Source organism: Lutra lutra, chromosome 3 (genome assembly GCF_902655055.1).
Source record: "Lutra lutra chromosome 3, mLutLut1.2, whole genome shotgun sequence".
Classification (NCBI taxonomy): domain Eukaryota; kingdom Metazoa; phylum Chordata; class Mammalia; order Carnivora; family Mustelidae; genus Lutra; species Lutra lutra.
Window position 1 is genome coordinate 112899205 of NC_062280.1, and position 14493 is coordinate 112913697.

General features: G+C 43.2%; 1 protein-coding gene across 1 annotated transcript in view; it reads right to left on the bottom strand.

Moving 5' to 3' along the window:
* LIMS2 (LIM zinc finger domain containing 2) overlaps positions 1-2447 on the bottom strand; it is a 42132-nt gene extending 39685 nt beyond the window's left edge. The window contains exon 1 of the mRNA XM_047722740.1: positions 2331-2447. The gene's annotated coding sequence lies outside the window, so the exon portion shown is untranslated. The remainder of the gene's footprint in view (positions 1-2330) is intronic.
* Between the last annotated feature and the right edge of the window lie 12046 nt (positions 2448-14493).

Genomic DNA, 14493 nt, shown 5'->3' on the forward strand with positions numbered 1-14493 from the left:
GGGCTGATTGGAGGGGCAAGGAAGGCTTCTGAGGAGTGTCATCTGAGCTAAAACGATAATGAGGAAAAGAGCAGCAGGGGGAACAGCAAGGGCAGTTGGCCCTGAGGTGGGAATGGGCTTGGGGAGCTCAAGGATCAGAAAGATGGCAGTGTATCCAGAGAACAGGCAGGCAGAGGGCATGGGAAGTAAGGGAGAGGGGCCAGGGGGCCAGAGCATGAGGGCCACACTAGCATTTGGATTCCACCCTTAGAAAGGTGGGAGATTGGGACACCTGGGTGGCTCAGTTGGTTAAGTGGCTGCCTTAGGCTCAGGTCATGATCCCAGGGTCCTGTGATCAAGCTCCTCACTGGACAGGCCCAGCTTAGTGGGGAGCCTGCTTCTCCCTTCCCCTCTGCCTGCTGCTGTGCCTACTTGTGCTCTGTCAAATAAATAAAATCTTTAAAAAGAAAAGAAATGTGGGAGATTCTAAGCAAGAATAGACACAACAGGGACGCCTGGGTGGCTCAGTAGGTTAAGCAACTGCCTTTGGCTCAGGTCATGATCCTGGAGTCCTAGGATGGAGTCAGCATTGGGCTCCCTGCCCAGCAGGGAGTCTGCCTCTCACTCAGACCCTCCCTCTCTTGTGCTCTCTCTCAAATAAATAAATAAAAATCTTAAAAAAAAAAATAGACACAACACCCTCTGGGGCTCAGGGAGCTATGAGCACCCCGTTCACAGCGTGTTTGCATAGTCACCCCACACCACCTCTCACCACCCCCTCCAGCTGACACCCACACCTGAGCCAGCCAGTGCCCTGGGGTGCTAAGGCAGGGGTGATGGTTCATGAGGGCCAAGGGAGGGTCTGGGCTTCCCTTGATCAGACTGGCCTAATTAGTAGCATGAAGGCTACCTAAAGTGGCCTCCTCCTGTGTCTAGAGCTAAATCCCCTCCCCATTGTGACAGTGGGGACCAAGAAGGCCTTGCAGCCCTGAGGAAATCTCAGGGTCTCTCACCATGGCCCAGCCCCCAGCAGAAGCCAGAGTGCCTCTCCAGTATGCAGGACTAGTGTCATGCCTGTTTAATGATGGTCCATGTAACACGAAGGCCCCCCCACAGTTCTGCCCAAAGGGTCTCTTCCCCCAGATCTCGCTTAAGCATCTCCCTCTCAGGGCACTGGGAATGTCCCAATTGGGCCATTGTTAAGCAGTAGTGCATAACTGGAATTAACCAGTTCCTTCAAATCCAAACTTAATTCTGGAAGTGGTTTGTGAGAATCCCCAGGGAAGTCAGGGAAGCACTTGGACCACCCAGAGGAGAAGCTGGACCATTCTAGCTGGAGCCTGGCCGAAAATAAATGGTGGACAGCACACCCACCTCTATATACCCCCAGACAGCAGAACATTTGCTGCTTTAACAACTAAATGTTTCTACTGTAAAATGTGAGCATTTCCTCAGAATGGAGATCTACCCATACACATCATCTGACCAGCCCAAAATGACCTTGTTTCTTCCTGGCCTAAGCAGAGCTCGATGAAAGAAGTCTGATTACGATTATGGTGGAATCATAATCCACTAATTCTTTTAGCATTTGCAGAACAAACAACAAGAGGCTCAGAGGTTTTCTTAGTCTGTGGAGAACACAGAACCCTTCTTGAGAGTCTGGTTTACCCAGGGTTAGAACAGGGCCACGGAGCTCACACCTGTTTTGCAAAGGCTGGCTAGCCTTGGACTTTGAAAAGGAAAATGCCATTTCTCTTTTACCTTAGCTCTGGGACAGGCTTGATGCAACTCATGGGTCTGGAACAAGAGCAGTCTAGAGCACCCCAGAGAGCATTCAGGGATGCCACATTCTTGTACCTTAAAGCGTCCCAGTGTGGGTCATCCAACAAGAATTACCTGAGCACCGTGACCACAGAGTTCTTTACCTGCAGGGCCGCCAGCCTCTCTGCTCCTAAGGACACTTCTCTTCCACATGCTGGGGTTTATTTTGCTTCCTCTTTCCCATTAGAATAGCCAACCCACCAGTCTTCCCATCAGAGCATCTCCAACCTCTGTGCAGAATAAAGACCAGCTGTGCCCCCCTGCCATGCTCCCCAACCCCAAACCGTCCAGACGTAGCCTTACCTGCAGAGGGCCTAGCAAGGTGAGCGGGCTTCTACCACCCACAGGCCACCTAAAGGTATGTGAGGCTACACTGGAAGGCAGAACACCCTGCGGCTTTTCCCTTGCCCCAACATTAGCATGACCACTTAGAGGACATAAAGCGAATGGCAAGGAGAACCAGGGACTGGGCCCCCTGCCCATTTTGAGAGCAAAAAAAGCAGCACTCCAATGCCACACAGAGTCTCTACCTCAGGGGGCTGAGTCGCCACTCCACCTCCTTCTGCTGCTTCCTTCCCTGAGCGCTGCCAGCAACTTCTCTGGGGGAAATAGCAGCTGCCAGGCCTGCTTGGCACAGCCGCTTGGAGGACTGAGCAGCGCTGGGAGTCTCCAGCTGCCACGGGTCCCAGATATTCCAGCCTCACCTCTCCCTGGGCAGGAGGTTTGGCTGGAGCTGGAGGGTGGGCCGGAGGCACCTTGGGGTCAGGAGAGGGTGGAGGAAGCCAGGAAGGAAAGGCTGGCCTCCCTGAGGAGGTGCCTGCGGGGCAGGCCACTGAAAGCCCATTCCCCTGCGGGCCAGGGAGCCAGGAGAACAGAACAAAGGAGCGGCAGCTGCCCCATGCATCCAGGGAGACCAGCAAAGGGGGAGCCGCTGTGGGTTGGGGGGAGGGCGCCCATTTGGCAGCAGCTAAAATGAGCATTTACTAAACTCCTGAGCTCATAAGCCCCTGGGGAAACCTGATGTTTACAGCATGTACACGGACCAAAACTGAGCCCTACGAGGGCACAGAGAAAAGAAAACCCGCAATTACTTTGAATGACCAAGAATAGTTACTAAGACACCTTTTTGCCAGTTATTTTCCCTGAGAGGAGAGAAATCTCAGGATTATTGATACAATTTTAAGTTATTTTCTAATCTTTTGCTATAAAAATTTCATTGTACTGGGAAATACCCAAAAATAGAAAGAAGAAACTTGGGCACCTGGGTGGCTCAGTCAGTTAAGCATCTGCCTTTGGCTCAGGTCATGAATTCAGGTTCCCGGGATTGAGACCCACCATCAGGTCCTTGCCCAGTGGGGAACCTGCTTCTCCCTCTGCCTGCTGCTCCCCCTGCTCTCTCAAATAAATAAATAAAATCTCAAATAAATAAAATCTTTTAAAAAGAGAGAGAGGGGGAAGGGAGGGAGGGAGGATAGGAGGGAGGGAGGGAGGGAGGGAGGGAGGGAGGGAGGAAGGAAGAAAATTGCTTTGAATTTCACCACCGAAGACGGGTGCCAACAACGCTTTGATTCCAGTCTTATCTGTGCGCAGTTACTGTGTACGCAGTTGTGGTCCTTTTGTGTTGGCAATTTCACATTTTTCTTCACAGTAGATGCCCCTGCTGCTACTACCAGAGCTGCCCGCCCATCCAGCTCTGGGGCATCACTCACACTGTGCTGGACATAAACACTATCCCTAGGTCTCCTCCAACCTGTGCTACTTGGTGAGGAGGGTGCTGGCATTCACGGGCGCTATGTATACAGCTTGTAGATTCAACTTTTGAAGATAACTGGTTATGTTTTTCTTTCTTTTTATTTATTTTTAAAAATATTTTTATTTAGTCATTTGTCAGAGAGAGAGAGCACAAGCAGGGGGAGACTTGGGGCTCCATCCTAGGACCCCAGGATCATGACCTGAGCCAAAGGGGGACACTTAACTGACTGAGCCACCCAGGCGTCCCTGGTTTTGTTTTTCAGTCAAATTTTATACCCCTTAAGGTTGAAACTGTTTACTTTATGCAACACAGCTCCCGATGGAAGGCTGGCTAGATGTACAAAATCACTCAACTCTTTGTTGGAACCAGTGATGTTATGCTAGATTGCCATGTTGTTTAAAATAACCTGCTTCCATGTTATAAATATGCTATACACCAGAATGTAAACTCTCCAAGACAGACTCTTGCCTTATTCACTGCACTGCTGGACCAAGAACAGGGCTCTACTCAGAACTCAGTAAATATTTGTTTGACAAACGTCATTTTCTTCTAAGTTTCATAGTCCTATGAGCTGCCTGAATGTACAGTACATATCACTTCTGTTGCTCAAGCATCTCAGATATCGTTTTACTCATCACAGCTAGTTCTGAACTGAACTGGTATAAATAAAAAAGTTTATTTACACCTAAGGAATCCATAATATGAAGAAATCTTGAGGGAAAAAATTCTTTTAAAAACAGAATCTGGGAGCACCTGGGTGGCTCAATCAGTTAAGCTGCTGCCTTCAGCTCAGGTCATGATCCAGGGGTCCTGGTATCTGGTCCTGCATTGGACTCCCTGCTCACTGGGGAGCCTGCTTCTCCTTTCCCCTCTGCCCCTTCCCCCTTCATGTGCGCTCTCTCTCTCTCAGAAACTAATAAAATCTTTAAAAAAACAACAAGAGAATCTGTTGGAAAAGGCAACTAGTGCTCAAACTCATCTTACATTTCCAGACTTTTATAGTTGTACGCTAGTCCACAGCTGGCCCCAGGAAGGCCAGGTCTGGGGGCCCCAGAGGCAGAGTGACTTTGAGCAGCATAGACATTGTTCCATTAAATGTGCATGTGCAGGGGCGCCTGGGTGCTCAGTGGGTTAAAGCCTCTGCCTTCGGCTCAGGTCATGATCCCAGAGTCTGAGATTGAGCCCCGCATAGAGCTCTCTGCTCAGCGGGGAGCCTGCTTCCTCCTCTCTCTCTGCCTGCCTCTCTGCCTACTTGTGATCTCTGTCAAATAAATAAACAAAATCTTCATAAATAAATAAATAAATAAATCATAAATAAATAAATATATATATATATATATATATATATATATATATATATATATGCAAAGGGAGGCTGGGGGCCTCTGACAAGACCCACCCAGATAAGCCGCAGCTCCTCTGTCACATCTATCAGGCTCCCGTCCATTAGTGTGAAGTCCAAGCCTGTAGGAACAGTAGAGATCAACCACACGTCTTTTCCCCTGGGGACACTCCAAGTTGGCAACATGAACATACTCGGAGCCCAAGGATTCTGCTGGATAGGAAACAGGTGGAGGAGAGTGGGAGAACAGGGGCCTCCGATTAACATTAGTCTGAGAAGCTTAGACATGAAACAAGTTGAAAAACCCACAGTTAAAGGGAGTGTGGCATGCTGGTTTGAAGAGCACAGACCGTGGCATCAACCACTCAGGTTCAAAGACAGTCTCCCATTTACTAACCGTATCATCTTGGGCAGTTCCCTCACTACTCTTGGCCTCAGTCTCCTGATCTATAAACTAGAGTAGATAATAATAGTACCTCCTTCATAAAGATTTGTGGGGACTAAATGAACTCATCTCTGCAAGCAGTTCTCAAACATGTTGGACTTTGTTTTACATTCATAAAAAGTACTGAGGATACCAAAGAGATTTTATTTACATCTATCAATATTTACCACACTGGAAGTGAAAATGAAACATTTTTTTAATTAGCTATAATTCATTTAAAAATCAGTAAGAAAATTATGACATATTAACATGATGTATCTTTAGGGAAACAATTTTCCAAAACAAAAAATAATTATGGAGACATCTGTACCCAACCACAATAAAGCAGCAGGAACCAGACAAAATATATGAAACAAAAATACATAAAGCTAATGTGTTCAAGATACTGAACATCAGGCAGCCAAGGACAATGATCATAAGAGACAGGAAACAAGCAACTGAACCTGCGATTGTCCCAGCTCAGTGCTTCAAGGGCACTTCCAGGCCTTCGTCCACAGAAGAGGGTGGAGGTGAGTGGACTCCCGTAGTCAAAGAAATGGAGCTGAGAGTCCAGGGGACCAGAGCAGCTAGACTTTGCAGGACTGGTACTGGGAAGGAGAAGGCTACACAAAGAGAGAGCTCCAAAGATCTCTAGGGGATCCCCCTCCAGTCTTCAGCTGAGTACTGATAAGCACATGCATGTGTTCCTGGACAGGAAAGAGACACCTGGAAGAATCCAGGGAAATAGTGCCTGGCACTCACATAAGGCAAAGAATAATGCCTATTTCCACCATATTCAGAAATACCAGCATAGATTATGAACTACCCAAACTGAATACAGAGCAAGAGACTGAAAAAAGTGAAGAAAATCTCAGGGACCTGTAACAATATCTCAAAAGAGTAAAATGTCGACAGTAGCAATTTGTTTAAGCTATGTATAATATGACTTTTTAGAGCAACCACTAAAAAAAAAAAAATCTATGCAAAGAGGTATACAAAAAAAAAAATACTACAGATAAACCAAAGTGGGATTCTAAAAATGTTCAAGAATTACGTAAGGAGGCAGGATAAAAACGAATGATCTATCAATACACACAACCTGGGGGCGCCTGGGTGGCTCAGCGGGTTAAGCCTCTGCCTTCGGCCAGGGTCATGATCTCAGGGTCCTGGGATCGAGCCCCACATCGGGCTCTCTGCTCGGCAAGAAGCCCGCTTCCCCCTCTCTCTCTCTCTGCCTGCCTCTCTGCCTACTTGTGATCTCTCTGTCAAATAAACATTTAAAAAAAAAAAATACACACAACCTGGACATATCTCAAGGTCATTATGCCTACTGGAAAAAGATTATAAACTACAACAGATTCCATTCATACAACATCCTTGAAAGAACAAAAGTATAGAGAATGAAAACAGGTGAGTTGTTGCCAAGAACTGGAATGACTGGGACAGATAGTAAGTGTGACTATAAAAGAGTTTTCTGATTCATGAACGTGGGCTTTCTTTCCATTTATTCAGATTTTAATTTCATCGAATGATGTTTGTAGTTTTAAGCATACAAGTCTTATACTTACACTCCTTTAGACAGTTTATTCCTAAATATTTTAGTATTTTATGTGATTCTAAGAGGAGTTGTTTTCTTAATTTCCTTTTGAGATTTCTCATAGTTAATGTACAGAAATATATTTAAAGTTCATATATTAATCTTGTGTCCTACAACCCTGCTGAACTTGTTTATTGTTTCTAGTAGTTTCATAAGGGATTTCTTAAATTTTTCTACACACCAGATGTCACCTGCAAATAGAGAGTTTTACTTCTTCCCTTCCAATCTTGAGGACTTCTATTTATTTTTCAGTCTATTTTTCCTGACTAGAACAGCCAGTACACTGCTAAATAGAAGTCTTGTTCCTAATCTTAAGCTGAAAGTAGTCTTTCTTCATTAAGTATACTAGCTGAGGGTTTTTCATAAGTCCCTTTACCATGTTGAGGAATTTCCCTTCCATTCTTGGTTGTTCGCATGTTTTACTGTGAAAGGGTGTTGGATTTTGTCAAATACTTTCCCTAAATCAGAAAGATAGAAAGATCATATCACCTTTGTCAATTTGATTAATGGTTGATGTTTATATATTATTCCAAGCTTGCATTCCTGCAATAAACCCCACTTGGTCATGATGTATAAACTTTTGTGTATGTTGCTGGATTTGGTTTGCTAATATTTAGTTGAGGATTTTTGTGTATATTCACAAGAGATGTTGGTCTGTAGTTTTCTTTTTTGTGATGTCCTTCTTTTGTTTTAGAATCAAGTCCTTGATCTCATAGTATGAGGTGGGAAGTGTTTCCTCCTCTTCCATTTTTTGAAAAGTTTGTGAAGGATTGGTGTCAATTCTTTAAACATTTGGCAGAATTCTCTAGTGAAGCCTCTGGCCCTGGGTTTCCCTTTGTGGGTAGTTTTTCCATTACAAATTTAATCTCTTTATTTGTAACAGGTCTCTTCAGGTTTTCTGTTTGTTCTAGTTTATTGTTTCTATGAATTTGTCCATTTTGTCCAGATTAACTAGTTTGCCAGTATAGAATTGTTCATAGCATTCTCTTACAGTCTTCTTTTCTTTCTATAAGATTGATAGGAATGTCCTTTCTTTCATTTCTGATTTTATTTATTTGAGTGTTCTCTTTTTTTGTCAGTTCAGCTAAAGATTTGTTAGTTTTGTGGATTTTTCAAAGAACCAATCTTTGGTTTCATTGATATTTTTCTATTTTTTTTCCTCTTCTCTATTTATTTCTACTCTAACCTATATTGTTTGCTTTCTTCTGCTTGCTTTAGACTTAGTTTATCTGTTTCTAATTTTTTAAGGTTAAAAAGGTTACTGATTTGAGGATCTTTCTTCTTCTTCAGTGTAGACTTTTATAGGTATAAATTGCCCTCTCAGCACTGCTTTTGCTGCATCCTGTAAGCTCCTGTATGTTTGTCTTAATTTTCATTCATTTCAACATATTTTCTCATTTTTTTTACTCTTTGAATCATTTGTTCTTTAGGAATGTGTTACTTAATTTCTACATATTTTACAAATTTCCCAAATTTACTTCATTATAGATTTCAGAGTTTCTGATTTCTGTAATCAAGAGTTTCTGATTTCTGATTATTGATCAGAGAACTTTGTGTAATATCAATCATCTTCAGTTTATTGAGGTTTGTTTTAATGGTCTAGCATATGATCTATCCTGGACAATGTTTCATGTGTGCATGAGAAGGAATGTACATTCTGCAGTTGTTGGGTGGATTGGTCTAGAGAGGTCTCCTTCCCTTTCTTGTGTTATTGTGATATATACTATATCCATCTACATTGTAAACCCCAAAATACATTGCTTTAATTATTACTATACATAATCTTATGTCTTTTTAAATATCTGAGATGAAACTGTATCAATTATACATTTATAGAGTTTATTATATTAACCTTCTTATTTAGCATTTGATTCTATTTCCTATAGATTTGAGTTACCACTTGGTGTCATTACCTTACTCCAAAAACTGCTGTGTTCCCATCTACCTCCTTTGTGCTATTATTGTCAAATAACATTTGTATAAAATGTTGACACATAGTATGTTTCTATATGTAAAAAGCCTAGCTATACAAGTATATACATATATCTTGGGTAGTTACTTTTTAAATCTGTTAAGAGGAGAAAAAATAAGCAATTTTACTGTCTTTTGTAATTAACTGACATTGTTCTTCATGTGGATTTGAGTTATTATCTGGTGTCATTTGCTTTCAGTCTGAGGAAGTTTTAGTGTTTCTTATAAGTCAGACCTGCCAGCAATAAGTTCTTTCAGCTTCCCTTCATTTTCTCTTTATTTCTTAAAAGACAGTTTTGCTGGATATAGAATGATTGGTTGAGGGGCGCCTGGGTGGCTCAGTGGTTAAAGCCTCTGCCTTCGGCTCAGGTCACGATCTCAGGGTCCTGGGATCGAGTCCCACATCCGGCTCTCTGCTCAGCAGGGAGCCTGCCTCCTCCTCCTGTCTCTCTCCGCCTGCCTCTCTGCCTACTTGTGATATGTCTATCAAATTAAAAAAAAAAATCTTTAAAAAAAAAAGAATGATTGGTTGATAGGTTTTTAGTTTAAGCACTTTGAATATGTCATACCACTGTCTTTTGGGCCTCCATTGTTTCTAAAGCATTTAGTTAGTTAGTTATTTTTAGAGAAGGAGTGAGAGAGGAGAGTGGGGACAGGGGCAAAGGGAGAGAGAATTTTAATCAGGCTGCATGCCCAGCGTGGAGCCTGACGCAGGGCTTGATCTCACAACCCTGAGATCTTGGCCTGAGCTGAAATCAAGAATCAGACATCTAACCGACTGAACCACCCAGGTGCCCCTGACCTCCTTTGTTTCTGATGAGCATCAGCCCTTACTCTTAATGCACTTTCCTGATATGTGATGCATTGTTTTTCTCTTGCTATTTTTATCTTCGCTGATTTTATCTTTGGGTTTCAAACCTTGTGACTATGATATGTCTGGGCATGGATCTCTTTGTGTTTGTCCTTAGTTGAAGTTCATTCTTCTTGGATGTAGAGATTAATGCTTTTCATCAAATTTGGGAAATTTTTAGCCACAACTTCTAATAATTGTTATGCCCCCTCTCTCTTCTATCCATTATGCATATGTTGATACATTTATTGGTGTTTCTGATTTCTCTGAAGCTCTGATCATTTTTCTTCTTTTTCCCCCCCATTTTACAGATTGCATCATTACTCTGTCTTCAAACTCACTGATTCTTTCTTCTGCCAACTCAAATCCAATAACTTTTTCATTTTAATTATTGTACTTCTCATCTCCAGAATTTTTATTTGGTTCTTCTTTATAATTTCTATCTCTTTATTGATATTCTCTATCTCACAAGATATTGTCATCAATTCTTCCTTTAAGTATGGTTTCCATTAGTTCTTCAAGAATAGTTACAATGGGGGCGCCTGAGTGGCTCAGTGGGTTAAGCCTCTGCCTTCCGCTCAGGTCATGATCTCAGGGTCCTGGGATCGAGCCCCACATCGGGCTCTCTGCTCAGTAGGGAGCCGCTTCCCCCCACCTCTCTCTGCCTGCCTCTCTGCCTATTTGTGATCTCTGTCTGTCAAAAATAAATAAACTCTAAAAAAAAAAAAAAGAGAGAAAGAATAGTTACAATGGATGCTTTGAAGTATGTGTCTACTAAGTCCAACATCTGAGCTCCTTCAAAAGCAGTTTGTTTCGGTTGTTTTCTTGTGTATGTATCACAATATCCTCTTTTATTGCATGTCTCAAAATTGTTTGGGTTGAGGGGCACCTGGTTGGCTCAGTCAGTTAAGCAGCTGCCTTTGGCTCACTTCATGATCCCAGGGTCCTGGGCTTGAGCCCTGCATTGGGCTCCCTCCTCAGTGGGAGCCTGCTTCTCCCTCTCCTCCATGCTTGTGCTCTCTCTCGCTATCTCTGTCACTATCTGGCTCTCTCTCTCTCTCTCTCAAATAAATAAAATCTTTTTTAAAAAATTTGTTTTGGTTGAAAACTGACATTTTAGATATTATACTGTAGAAACTCTGGATACAAATTCCCTACATCCCCCAGAGTTTGATGCTGTTGCTTGCTTGGTCATTTATTTATTTCCTTAGTGACTTGCTGAACTAACTCTGTAAAGCCAATTTCCCCTTCTGATAGATTTTGTCTTGCTTTGATCTCTTAGCCTAGCTTCCTACTGGTCATCCCTGAGTTAATGTAAGCCATTTTGGTCAAAGATTCTTTTCCCTTTACCACTGAAAGTGTGTGTGTGTGTGTGTGTGTGTGTGTGTGTGTGTGTGTGTGTGTGTGTCTTAGATTCTGCTATCACAGTTAAAGGAATTGTTTTATTTGTTGGTCGGTTGCTTGGCTAATTGGTTTTTGCCTATGTTCAGCCACAGTCCAGGGGCTTGGATTTTCCCCCTCCAATCATTCCCCAAAACGGTCAACCTTGGCCATGCACACAGTCTTCCAGACTCCAAAGGATTTGTGTGATTTTATGTTAAAGCCCAGCATCCTGCATCAGAGTAGCTTATCGTTCAACCAGCGTTTGGTCAGAGGTTGCACGTAAGGCCCTTGTATCAGCAAGGCTTCTTCCCTGTGTTGATGGGTCTTTGTGCAGCCTGGGGAATGTTTCCAAGTCCACTCCATGTCCTGCTGTGATTTCTTCTCAGTGGGTGAATGTTCTCTATACAAACTTCCTGACACCCAAGGTTGACAGTGATCTGAGGAGCATTCATCTTGGTATCTCCTTCTCTGGTTCTCTCTGTTAAACTTCTGGTTGCTGTCATTTTGCTTGTTGCCACTATTATAATGGAGCTATAGGCACTGTCTTAATTTCTCTTCACCAAAATCTCCACAGTTCTCAACAACACCCTTAAACAGAATTTCCCACCTGTATTTCAAAATAGTCAGTCTCCCTCAGTCAGAGCTGGGATCTCTTAATCCTTATAGCCTGACTCTCCCTTGGAGAGAATCTCTGTACCCTGCACAGGATCTGACATGTGGACAGCAAACCAACTATCTCAGAGTAACACTTCTATAAAAGTGATCTCTAGGGTGATGGTGCTCCTGTCTTCTTGGCTTGCCCCTCCTGCTGTAGAGCCTGCCCCTACAATCCAGCAAGGTAGGGACTGAGGTCCCAGGCTCACTCAGCTGTAGTAGAACTTCTACCTGTAGTAGAACTTCTACTCTACAGGTCAAGTCTGGGAAGGGGAAGCTCTCCTCTTCTTGGGTGCCCCAAGTAGAGTACCTAGAATACTGTTTCTATAAGATGGAGCTGGCAGGGGAAGAATGGGCTATGACTTACTTGCTACAGATTTCTTATTGATATTTAGTAGATTTTCCTGAATAACTGTTTCCCCGCTTGCTATATGCACTTAGTATAATTTCCAGGACTTTAAATTATTGTTTTTAATAATTTTCTCCCATTAGATGGTTGTTTTGTCTGGGATTGAATCTACCATGCCCTTTACTCCAATATTCCAGAAATAGAGCCACCTCTGTGATTCCTTTTATGACTTTTCATCCAGTGTCAAATGCATAAGTTTTACTGATTCCTCAGCCATTAGATGCACTTCTCTTATTAAGGTTGCTGATAGCTTACCCTTTACAGATGGTCTAGCAGTTTTTTTCATATCTAATTTTAAAGCACTGAGAAACAAATTTTGTCTTCAAATTATTTAAATTCTTAAATTATTTAAATCATTCAATTCCTTTTTCTTTAAATTCTGGACTAATGGTCTTAAAGTGATAATGCAACAGGGGCGCCTGGGGTGGTACAATCAGTTAAGCATCCGACTCTTGGTTTCAGCTCAGGTTGTGATCTCATGGGTCATGAGACAGAGCGCCCTGTCAGGCTCCACACTCAGCAGGCAGTCTGGAGGCTTAGAGCTGGAGACTCTCTCCCTCTGCCCCTGCCCAGGCTTGCGCACTCGCTGTCTCTCTCTCCCTCTCTCTCTCAAATAAATAAATAAATATTTTTAAAAATGAAACTAATATAATATCATTTGCCAATTATACTCCAATAAAAAAAAGATAATGAAAAAGAAAAGTATCCCATGGATTCTTGATGGTGTGGTTCTTATAAAACCAGTTGAACCATCTCTTGGAAGGTGGTAGCAAAGGTCAGGTGGCAGGGTTCTGGAGATCAGACATCTTAAAAGAGGGATGCCTAAATAGGAAAGGGAAATATTAATATAAAAGCTTTTTGTAAGTAACATACCAAGAGCTGAACCCTAAAAACATCCAATTCAATAAACTCCAAGAAGTTGGTGGAGGAAAATCTTTCAGTTATGCAGCAGCACTGCTTACTGAGTTTCTGAAAACTCCCACACTACATCTCAATGCTCCTAGTGATGTTGCTCCTAGCCTTGGTTGCCACCTAGAGCAGGCATGTGTGACCCAAGCCTTCTGCCCACTTGTCCAGGCAAATCTAGCTCACAAAGGGTCTGCTGTAGTGGAGAGTCCTTCCAGGTTTATAACGAGCCACCAGACTTCAGCTCACAGGGGTTCTCTGGAGCCTGGGAAAATGGCCAGATGACCTAGAGACCCAAAACAGATCTGGGTGGTCAAGCTTTGGTCTTGGCGATCCCAAGTCAGGTGGGAGAGAGAGAAAGTGGAAACATTCATCAGGGAGTTGGGGTCACATGTTGATGGAAACTGGAGGAATTAAAAATTTAGTAGGGACTGACAATTTGGGATAGGTAGCAGGATCCAGGCCAAAGTGCAAGTAGGTATCAAAATCGATACTTCTACCATGTCTGGGAAGTCAACTCAATGTCTACCAGACCAGACAGAGTTTGCATCTTCATCAGTTACCTGCAATTTACCAAAAGGTGCAAAATGGCCCAAAGACAATGAACAGCACTAGCACTAGACTCTGAATACCTAGAAGAATGTACTATGAACTGTCTTAGAATTTTCCATTGAAACAATTTTTTCCTTCTTCTCACTTTTTTTTAAAAGATTTTACTTATTTATTTGACAGACAGAGATCACAAGTAGGCAGAGAGGCAGAGAGAGAGGGGGAGGCAGGCTCCCTGATGAGCAGAGAGCCCGATGTGGGGCTCGATCCCAGGACCCTGGGATCATGACCTGAGCCGAAGGCAGAGGCTTTAACCCACTGAGCCACCTGGGTGCCGCATCTTCTCCTCACTTTTGGTCAAAAAATAATCTCAAAGAGAGATTAGTCTTGACCACAAAGTAAGGCTGGTCTCATTAGACTTGACCTGGATATTGTCACAGGTACAGCAAGAATGGTCATTTAGGGGTGCCTGGGTGAACCAGCCAGTTAAGTGTCCAACTCTTGGCTTCAGCTCAGGTCATGATCTCAGGGTCATGAGATCAAGCCCTGTGTAGGGCTCTGAGCTCAGCTTGGAGTCTGCTTGAGATTCTTTCCCCTCCCTCTCCCTCCTCTGCTCCTTCCCCCACTCACTCTTTCTCTCTCATTCTCTCTCTCTCTCTCAAATAAATAAAATCTATCAAAATTTTAAAAAAGAAAGAAAAGAACGGTCGTTTACCACAGGCCTTCCTGAGTTTGCTCTGCTGCAAGTCTTCATAAGAAACCTCAGGTCATACTTCCAGAAGCTTCCGGTGCACTCGTCCAGTGCAGACCTGGAACCTCTTTTGTGAAGCAGCAGCTGAGACTCCAGTGCTCACC